This window comes from Hipposideros armiger, unplaced genomic scaffold (genome assembly GCF_001890085.2).
Source record: "Hipposideros armiger isolate ML-2016 unplaced genomic scaffold, ASM189008v1 scaffold_382, whole genome shotgun sequence".
Lineage (NCBI taxonomy): Eukaryota > Metazoa > Chordata > Mammalia > Chiroptera > Hipposideridae > Hipposideros > Hipposideros armiger.
In genome coordinates this window covers 12,972-23,131 of record NW_017731732.1, presented here as the reverse complement: position 1 = coordinate 23,131, position 10,160 = coordinate 12,972, and the positions used below count along the sequence as shown (strand labels likewise).

General features: G+C 44.0%; 2 long non-coding RNA genes across 3 annotated transcripts; one reads left to right on the top strand and one right to left on the bottom strand.

The window, feature by feature from the left end:
- Window positions 1-257: 257 nt before the first annotated feature.
- On the bottom strand, window positions 258-3,985 carry LOC109393545 (uncharacterized). Its single transcript, XR_002126286.1, has 2 exons — window positions 3,899-3,985; window positions 258-3,169 (listed from the first exon to the last, which is right to left on the bottom strand). It is a non-coding gene; the product is annotated as an uncharacterized LOC109393545 (long non-coding RNA).
- A 1,653-nt stretch (window positions 3,986-5,638) lies between these two features.
- LOC109393544 (uncharacterized) lies at window positions 5,639-9,191 on the top strand. 2 transcript variants are annotated; one of them, XR_002126285.1, is made up of 3 exons: window positions 5,875-5,965; window positions 6,576-6,929; window positions 7,704-9,191. It is a non-coding gene; the product is annotated as an uncharacterized LOC109393544 (long non-coding RNA). The 2 variants fall into 2 exon arrangements; XR_002126284.1 differs by having other exon boundaries at window positions 5,639-5,965; window positions 6,576-9,191.
- The last annotated feature ends 969 nt before the right edge of the window (window positions 9,192-10,160 follow it).

Genomic DNA, 10,160 nt, shown 5'->3' with positions numbered 1-10,160 from the left:
CCTTTCAAACTTTTTAGCGTGTGCTTCTGCTCCTCTGTCTTAAGCAGTCATTCTCTGAGATGCACTCTCTGACGAGTCTAGTTATGGTAATAATCATTATCACTGCAGGCGACTTAATACCTGCTAAGCAACATGACTGGCAAATGCTGCATGCGTCATCTCAGTTATGTCCACTGTCCTCAGGCTTTATTCCCATTTTATCACTACAGATAGGAAGGTGTAATGACGAGCAGGGAAAAGGAAGGAGGAGCACACGCTAGGAGGAACTAATTGATTTATTTAGCAATATTTATTATGCAATATCCAATCAATTTAGGTAGCAATATCCAATCAATTTAGGTAGCAATATCCAATCAGTTGAGTTAGCAGTATCTAACAGCAAGAGGCAAAGGCAATCAAGACAATCAAAAGAAAGGCAATTGCAGAAGGTGAAAACAGTTAAAACTAGACTTAAAATCAATTTGGCTAAATACACAAATGAAATCAATAAGGAGTATTCAAATACAATAGTAAATTTTATTAGATGTTAACTAGTAACAGTATATGCCAAAAGCTCACCAAAACCATGAAGAAACAACACTGGAGAGATGGAAATCAGCCAGACCTCACCAGGTCGGCGACTGGAAGTCAGGGCATCTCCTGATGCTGCAGGCTGTAAGCTGCATACAAGTTCTCAGTGCCAACATCAGAATGACGACGAATGCTCAATGATGAACACCAAATGAACAACTACAAAAGAACTCTCTACTGCCAACCAAACAACCTCGCCAAGTTCGCAGCTGGAAACGGGTGTCCCCCAATGCTGCAAAGCTGCATGTAAGCTTAAGTCGCAACGCACTGCAATCGCCCAATGTTGCAAGCTGTACTGTAAGTTCCACATAATGATGCTGGTGTTGAATGATGATCCTGAAACAATCCTTCCCTGAAAAGCAGCCCTGAAACAGCAATCCCCCGAAACAGCAATCTTCTTTATACCAACTGAGGTCTGTCTTATGTATATATTTCTTTTGATGTACTTTAGAGCCAAGTTTCTTGTTCCTGCCTCCCCCTCAGGGAATGGCCAGTTCCAAGAGGGTTCAGCAGTCACCATGATAAAATATTGCTCATCCAGCTGAAGTGCCAGTTCATCTAGACAAACAACACCTGCTGTTCTCGCCTCGGACTATCAGGTCAAGGCCTTCCAAAGCTTGGCAACGTGCCTGTCACGTCATCCTGATACAATTTAGTTACTTCTTCAGTTCATCTGCTAATGAGGGTGAAACAAACAGAAAGCAACATCATCTCATATCTCTCCTGCCTGGAATGAGACGAGGAAGAATTCTCTCAACCCCAAACCAAGGATTTTCTTAACCCTCAGTTAACCATCACCTCACATGCAGTCTCTCATGTGAGGGAACAAAAACAGACAACATCACATACAGTCTCTCATGTGATGGGGAACCATCACTCACATCTAGTCTCATGTGAGGGAACAAAAAGCTAACAGACAAAATCACATGTAGTCTCTCGTGATAACAGACAAAAACTAACCATCACCTCACATGCAGTCTGTCATGTGAGGAAACAAACAGCTAATCATCACCTCATGTGGGGGAGACATCACCCTACATGAGGGAAACAGACAAAAAAAAAAGAAAAACACAAAAAGGGAAACAGACAAAAAAAAGCGAACATCAGCCAATGAATGTGAATTTTCCTAACATCTTACCCACAGTAGGCTGAGACACAACAAAGAAGAAAACACAGTTACTTTAAACCTAAAATAAAGACCCAGCCCAACTATCTGTCAAAGAGATAAAGACATTTTCCAACATATAGACAGACTCAAAATTGACCTCCTACAAGCCTCCAGTGAAATAAGCAGTAAAGAATGTACAACAGGAAGAAGAAACGTGAACCCAGAGACATAAGGGAAATAATGAGGACAGGAAAAATTTAGTGTATCTAAATTAGTTTTAAACAAGAAACTAAAACTCGTTCAAATTAAAGTTCCATATAATAACCACATGGGAGAAGTGTGACGATTCAATTAAATAACTCACTTTTAGGGAAGATAAATACTATAGACACTCTATAATTTAACATATCACTCTCAGAGACTAATAAATCTGTCAGACAAAAGTAGGTAATGACAGAGGATTTGAATACAGCACACTTGATCAGGCAAACAATCACAACCAGCAGTGGCTTATTAATGATGCTGAAGATGGTCTTTTGACAGCATGATCTCCCAAATGGCATGTCAGTTTTCATGAATCAAATTTCAAACACATAGATCTTTAAAAATGAGGGAAAATCTGGTGTTTCCTCACATGCAACTCTGAATTCACATGAAGCAAAGAACAGAAAAAGACCTAGAAGTAAATACCTTATTTGAAAATATAGATTTAAAAGCTCTGAGATACTATTTTGGAATTTACTGGAATATTACACAAAAAGAGTAATCAGTCAGTTCTGGCCAGGTAGGTTTCACTCTGACTGAGGGAAAACCAGTAAATAATCCCATGAATTTGATAACTCTCTGTTGTCTTTAAAACACAAATAAATAACACAGTAAAGGAAAATTAAAAACAACATGAAAAAGGGAAAAACTCCTCTCCTCTGAAACCCAATCTCTCACCTCAGAAAGATCACTGTCTATGTGGACTCTGCAAAGAGACATTATTAAAATGCCAAGCTCCATGCCATCTGCACCACCTTCTTTTCGTAGTGTGTTTCAGGACATCCTTGTTGGCCCCTCATTTTCTCTGCCTTGCTGGGAGTCTGTCACAAGAAATTGTTTGCACAGAAGCTGTGAAATGCCCAGACCAGCTCCTGGTATCATCTCTGCCAAATCTGAAGACTGGGCAGGGTGGGCACGGGGTTGGAGTGCAGGCACCTGTGAGAACACCTGGCACGGATTCGCCTGTGTGACTAGGTGCAAATTTGTGTGAGGCTTTGGAAAGGTCCCAAGCACTTCACAGTTGTCCTGCACCACTGCCAGCCTGGAGTCCTAGCTGTCCCCGAAGGCACTGCCAGAGTTGTATATGGTCCTAGTAACCGACCTCTAGCATGTGTATTAATAACTGGACATCCTTAAAGGATGCTGAACCCAGGCTTTGGTTTGGATTGGTTTTCAGTCATGTTGCTTCCTCTGTGAGGTCTTCACCATCAGGCTTTTCCTCTTACCCTATAAAAATAAATCATGAATTGGATCAGAATGGTAAATAAAGCCTGTCATCTTAGGACAATTTCTGAGCCCTTTTGTACTTCCACCCTCCCTGTGTGCCCTCTGGAGCTAGATCTGACATGTATCCTGGGATATCATGAAGCTGATGTGGGTGAAGAAGAGACAGCTCAAGAGCAAAACTCGGGACTACTCCAGATCATTTCTCCTCTGCCATCTTGTAAGACCCCCCTTGTTTGTGTAAGATTTTATTCTCTGGGCCTGAGCACAATTTGTGATGGGCAGCTCCCCCACAGGCAATGCCCAGGCAGGCCCCTGATGCCTCGTAGCCCGGTACCGGGCTCTCTCTTTGTAGAGCTCCACCGCAGAGGCCTGGGAGGAGCTGTCTGATGGGTTCTCAGATGACCTCTCCTGGTACGAGGTGCAGGAGCACCAGGCCACCAATACCATCCAGTGCTGATCTGAGGTGAGAGCTGGCCCAGAGGGGTGTCCACAGCCAGGACCTCGAGAAGACTGGGGTGGCACAGAACCCAGACTCAAATCAGGGGACTTCCCTGGGCCCCAAGGCTTTCATATGTGAGTGTTTCACAGGCCCACTCCCAAAGGAATCTGGACCCCCATTACCACCAGCTGCCTGGTGGGGTAGAAATACACTTTTCACCTGTTTGTTGGAATTGTAGAGGAAAACATTTATGCTGTCTTTGCATTTTCTAGTTTTGACTGTTTTACTACCTGCCCAAGGTATCCTGTGGAACAGTCAGCTTTGCAGACCTTCTCCAAGCCTTACGCATCATCACACTCGATAGGGTGGTTTCTACAAAAATGGGATAGGATTATGGTATTGTATACACATTTCTGCAACGTGTCATCTCGCAGAGTACAGTGAACTGTGGTAAGCCGGCCAGGTCAAAAGCTATGGTCTTATTCATCTCCTTCATATCCCATAAAGGAGGTATTTTCCTCAGCAACTCAGCCTTTCAGTGCTGTTGGACCCTGATATGATTTAATTCTATTGCCACTTCCGGTGTGGCACAGATGACCTGTTCAGTGTGTCCCAACAGACTGTGTTACTATGAGAGGGCTGCCATAACATAGGATCACTGACTGTGGATAGCCCCTGTCGCAGATCAAGGCGGGGGTTGGGGTGAGGTGAAGGTGCCCGAAGGGTTTCCACTGTGGGACTGGGAAGTTCCTGTGCGCCAATCCTGCAATACTTGTATATGTAGCAATATTTGATGTAGCCAAGCGGGGAAACTCTGCATCTCTAGGCATCCAGTGGCCCAAAATGAACTCACTGACAATTACCCTGAAAAGACATGTTTACAGCAAGGATTGAATGTCATCCAATCTGTTTTTTTACATTTATGTAGATTTAACTAACACATAAAATATACAGAAACAAACTTATTCCCAAATGAATACTAAAAATACAACAATCAAATCCAGTTTTTTTAGCTGGTCACTCTCGGAGCTGGTACTTAACCTTCTTCCATCTCCCACTTCATATTCCCTTTGCTCCCAGCAAACACCTCAGTTGCTCGTGCATTTTGCCCAGTGGGATGACATTGACCTTCACTCCTTGAAAGGTTGAGGCCATCAGTAGTCCTGCTTGGATTGGTTCCTTGTAGTTTTCCATGGACTTCATCACAGGGCGTTGTGATGCTAAGCCCTGAGGAGTGTCCTGTGCTCCTGACCTCCACTGCAGAGCCGTCCTATGTCCCCTTGGTTTTCACCTCTACATATCCACTGCCTGCTGCAGCATTCCATACATATTTGCTGAATAAATGATAATTAAGCATGGCAGATGTGAATTCGCAATGGACCCAATACTAAGTTAGGTTTTTGCCTCAAGGATGAAAGCCCATTTGCTGATGATGTCTGTAGAGAGGCTGGCTGGTCAGGCCCCAAGTGTGGTCTCCCTTCCGCGCTGGATTCATTTCTATTGCTGTGTAACATTACTACAGCTCCAACGGGTTAGGAGCGGGGCAGGTCCTCCAGCAGGATCACACAGGGCTGCAGTCTAGGCATCAGCCCCGCTGGGTTCTCATCTGGGGGCTGGGCTGGGGAAGAATCTGCTTCCAAGCTTACTCACGTGGTAGGAAGTTAATTTCCCTGTGGTTGTAGGACGGAGGGATCTCGCTTTTTGCCGGCAGTTAGCTGAACGGTGCCGCCCTCCTAGAGCCCACCGCAGTTCTTGGCTATTTGCTATTTGCGCTTCTCCAACATGCTTGCTTGCTTGCTTCATGAACCCCACAGGAGAGTCTTCAGTCCGTGAAGAAGTTTCATATATCATAAAGTGATCACAGGAGTGACACAAGTCACAGATCCAGTCCATGACCACTGAGGAGGGCTTTTTCTGCCGCCTGCGTGAACGCACTCCGCCGTCTGACCCTGCCGCCCGCCGTAGGCCGCGCTGGGCGCGCCACGCCCCCTTCGCTGCCCTAGTGAACACGCTGCGCGTGTGACCCCACCGCCCTGCCGTAGGCCGTCCTGCACGCCTAGTGGCAGCAATGGCGGACGTGTCCGAGAGGAAGCTGCAGTTGTCCGTGCTGTTGGCCTTCGCCTCCGGAGTGCTCGTGGGCTGGCAGGCGAACCGGCTGCGGAGGCGCTACCTGGACTGGAGGAAGCGGAGACTGCAGGACAAGCTGGCGGTGACGCAGAAAAAGCTGGATCTGTCCTGAGCCCGGTGCCGTCGGCCCCCCGCACTGCCACCTAGCCTTCGCCGGCGCGGGGGCACCTCCTGAGCCAGGCTTGCCTCACAGTCCCCGCCTGCCAAGCCAAGCTCCTCCCGAAGTGGCGGTGAGCAGTACTTAGAGTGGCGGCTCCAAGGGGAAACTTTGGAGTGGGGTGGATGTCTGCGGGCAGGGGGCCTTTGGACAGTCCCAGGAGGTGGCTGGCTCCCACAGAAACCAGAATGAGGAGTTTTTGTTTTTTCAGTAACTTGCACTTTGTTGTCGTAGTATAGTGCATTGCGCGTGTGTAAGGGGAATGTCTTACCACGTGCAGTGCCGCAGGTTGACAACATTCAACTTCAAAATGTAAATACTGGAAAGAAAGAAAGGTAATGTCTTGTGGAAGGGTTCCTGCCACCACTTTCCCCTCCTTCTCATTCTTTTCAGTAATCTCCTTGCTAGCACCGCAGTACATCTTTGGATTCCTGTTTCATAATCTCCCGTCTGAATTCTTAGGTTATTGGCAGCCTGGTCAAGTGGAAAGAGCAGTGGCATGGAAGTCAGGAGCCTTGCATCCAGTCCTGGCTTTTTCATTAGAGCGATGCAGATTTTCAGGGTCTCAGATTTCTTACCTTTAACACCAGATCTTCTTGTTCATGGTATAACTGTACAATAGGATAATTAGAAGTTAATGATTGTGTGTTTGTAATTTTTTCCTTCTTTTCTGTTGCCAACAGCTTGTCGAAGATGGATATAGAGCATGGACCGAAATCATTTCTCCTTGCACTTTCTGAATCAGTTTTATTTTTAAAATAAAAATATTTTAAACCTTTTTGAACCTTTTTTATTAAAAGTAAAATTGGCATTGAGGAGGTTGGGAAATTCCTGCCATGCAGTTTACTGCATCAAGAGGCCTGGACCCTCAAAACTGATATATTTGTGTTTTTGAGCAGAGTTTCTTAAGGAATCTATGCTAGTTCCTTGGTACGACTACAAAGCAGGGTTGGCCTGGGGACCATTATGAGTCATTTTGGTCAATTGTTTTACTGCACCTGTTCAGGAAAGCAAGGAGCTGTGTAAAAATAACTGAGGTAAGGGTGATATGTGTAAGACCTTTGAACTGCTTAGAGTGATAGCATTTTCCCAGCAGAGTGTAACTTTTTATTGACAAAAATTTCATTGGTGTCATTGAGTACACATATGAAGGAGAAACCCTCTTAAAAAGAGCTTAGTGACAAACCCCAACTGAATCTGGAAATCAAGAGTGAGTGACGAAGTCCCTGGTGATTTTTCATTTCCTAAGCTTTTAATGGTCACCTTTCCATCCACCTCTGATTAGAACACCGCCCTTGCTTATTCCTGTAAAGATCAATTTTGTGTCTTAGCACATTTAATAGCAGCACCATGTTAACTTAAGACAATTCAGAGAAGCTGTTTCCACGGAAAACTTTTTATTTTTCCCAAAATGCTTTGTTACTTTTGGTGTGGGAGGTGGAGGTGAATAGGGTCTAGAAGGAAGGGAAGACTACCAGGGTGCTGGTAATGTCCTGTATCCTAATCTGAGTAATGTCACATGGAAGTGTGTTCAGTGTGTAAATTCAGAGAGTGAACGCTTGTCTGTTACATGTCTTTACATTGAAGATGAAAGGACACAGCATGGCAGTTGGGCCTGTGGTACTGAAGAACATTCCTTTATTATTAGTGTGCTTCATCATTTGAAATGCGAGCTCAGTTCATCATCATTCTTCAGTGTAGTGGAAACACTCTGGGAATTGGATTTATAGAATTCAGTCCCATTTGGGGAAATGTTATTACAGTCTCCCTGAGAGTAGGCATACAGTGGAACCATAATTATTTGCTCACAGGCTCGCTGCAGAACACACAGAATCACCATCTTCACGGAACTCAGGATGGACAATATACAAAACGAACGAAATGAAACTTCAACACCCCAAGTGGCAAAGAACTAACAACTGCCTTTTGAAATGAGAGTATGCAACAGAACCATGTATCTCATGAAGGCAATATTGGAAAGCTACCTTTGCAGTTACTTTAACAATTTAAGATGCTTAAGTGGTATGTTAAGGTCACTTTAGCAAACTGGCACCAGAAAACCAATGCCGGAACACCGAGTGCCCCAGCAGGCGTAGACTGCGGTACCAAGCGACGTGCAGTTTCAGGCGCGGCAGGCGTTCCCCAATCTCCACCCTGGTGCTTTGGATTGGCCCCGGAAGAAACGAGTACCTGGACAGGGAGTCCGAGAACTTCGGGCCCGCGACACAAGATGAGCCCCGCACTCACCAGCCAGCCAGTCACGAGGGGTCGACCTGATGACGTCATCTGGTGACGTCACTACCGGGGCCACCGCCGCGGTGAAGCAGGCACCCACAAACACTCTCCAGGGTATAAGGTACAGCATTTCTGGAAAACAATTTTTAGCAAACATTCATTCTCCTAGGCTGGGTGATTACATTTCCAAGGATTCATAATAAAAAAAATTATTCATAATAAATAATTATTCATAATAAAAAATTGGGACAGATATGTATAAACGTGTTCATCCCAGTATTATATTAGAAAAGACTGGATACGACTTACATGATCAGTAATAGGGGAATGGATACACATGATGGGATAGAATACTGTGATTAAAATTTTGTTAGAGATTTTAATGTTAGGGAAAATATTTGTGGTAAAATGTCAGTTTAGAAAAAATATAAAGTTAAACATGCATATTTCAATACATTTTTTATATATGTAAAAAAATAAGGAAAAATGCTAGAGTGGTAACTGGTAGCATCCTGATTGATGATTCTTATGTTTCTCTTCATACTTCTTGATATTTTCATAATTTTGAACACCAAATGCATATTACTTTTAAAAATAAGAAAGTATGTAGTAATTAATGGGTTGTTAATTTATTTTCTGAAACTCTTATTTCACTTTGCTAATTTTACTTTTTAATTTTCATATGATCCATTACCAAGTGTTTCCACTAAATAAAATAATTTTGTAATCTTCGGTAGACAAGAGATTTACCGAATGTTCATACTGTATCCAGTTTTGGACTCTCGTTTGAAAAACACCCAAGATTTGATGGATAGATTTTTCTTAAGTGACTCTATTGGAATTATAGTGGTGTAACAAAAACAAAATACTCTTCTGGTAGAAATAAAATAAAACTCGACAAGGCATTGATTTAAGCTGAGCTTTGGCCAGCTGATTAATATGGTTCTGTATCTAATTTTGAATTTAGTTGGGCATTGAAAGAACCAGGAAAAAATTTGAGAAGTAAACTACAGAAATTGTTATTAAAACAAAGATGAAACAATAAATTATGACAAGGACTACTACACCTGGAGAAGAACTGGCTCAGGAGCCTGTGTCACTCTGAATGTCTGGGGAGGGCTCTGTGATAGTGTAAGCGAATTCCTCCTTGTCCCTGCCGAGGACACCTGAAGCGAAACACAGACCAGATCTCCAGGTGTCCAGGGGACAAGTAATCAAGAGCCTATCGGGGTCATTCCTGTGATGACTGACTGTCGACAGGTATGTGAATTTTGTAAATAACAGACTGATGCAAAATAGAAAGAGTAGAGAAGATGCTAAGGAACTTTTTTTTTTTTAACCTGTAGTCACTTATTTCAGGCCCCAATTAATTGTTTTTACATTTATTTACTATTTATTTTGACATTCAATATTATTTTATATTAATTTCAGGTGTACAGCATATGGTTAAACATTTATATAATTTAAGAGGTGATCCCCCTGACTAGTGCCCATCTGACATCACACATAGTTATTACAATATTGACTATATATATTTTTTTTTTAATTTTTTTTTTTAATTGGGGAATTGGAGGGATGGGAACAGTGCTAGGGAATTGGGGGAAGGGGAACAGACAAGTTGCTGTTGCTTTGTTTTTCAGTCTAGTTGTGAAGGACGTTGCTTCACTGGCCCAAGTTGGCACCATCATTGCGCTCTTCCTGGGCGAGGCAGATCAGTCGCCGGCTTCCGGACGGCCGCTCACTGCGGCTGCTGGCCACTCACGCTGGCTGCTGGCTATATACGGTAGCCCATGGCAACCCACCACAGCAGGGTCTGCAGCCGTCGCCGGCGACTCCCAGCAGCCCAGCTCCAGGTTGAGCTGTTGTTCAGCATCTTAGCTGTGGAAGGCAGTGTCACTGGCCCTCATATGTGGGATCCAAACCAGGGCCCTCTGGCGTCCCAAGCCAGTTCTTAACCATCGCGCCACTCGGCCAGCCCTTGACTATATTTCTTATGCTATAACCATCACCATGACTACTGTGTAACAACCACA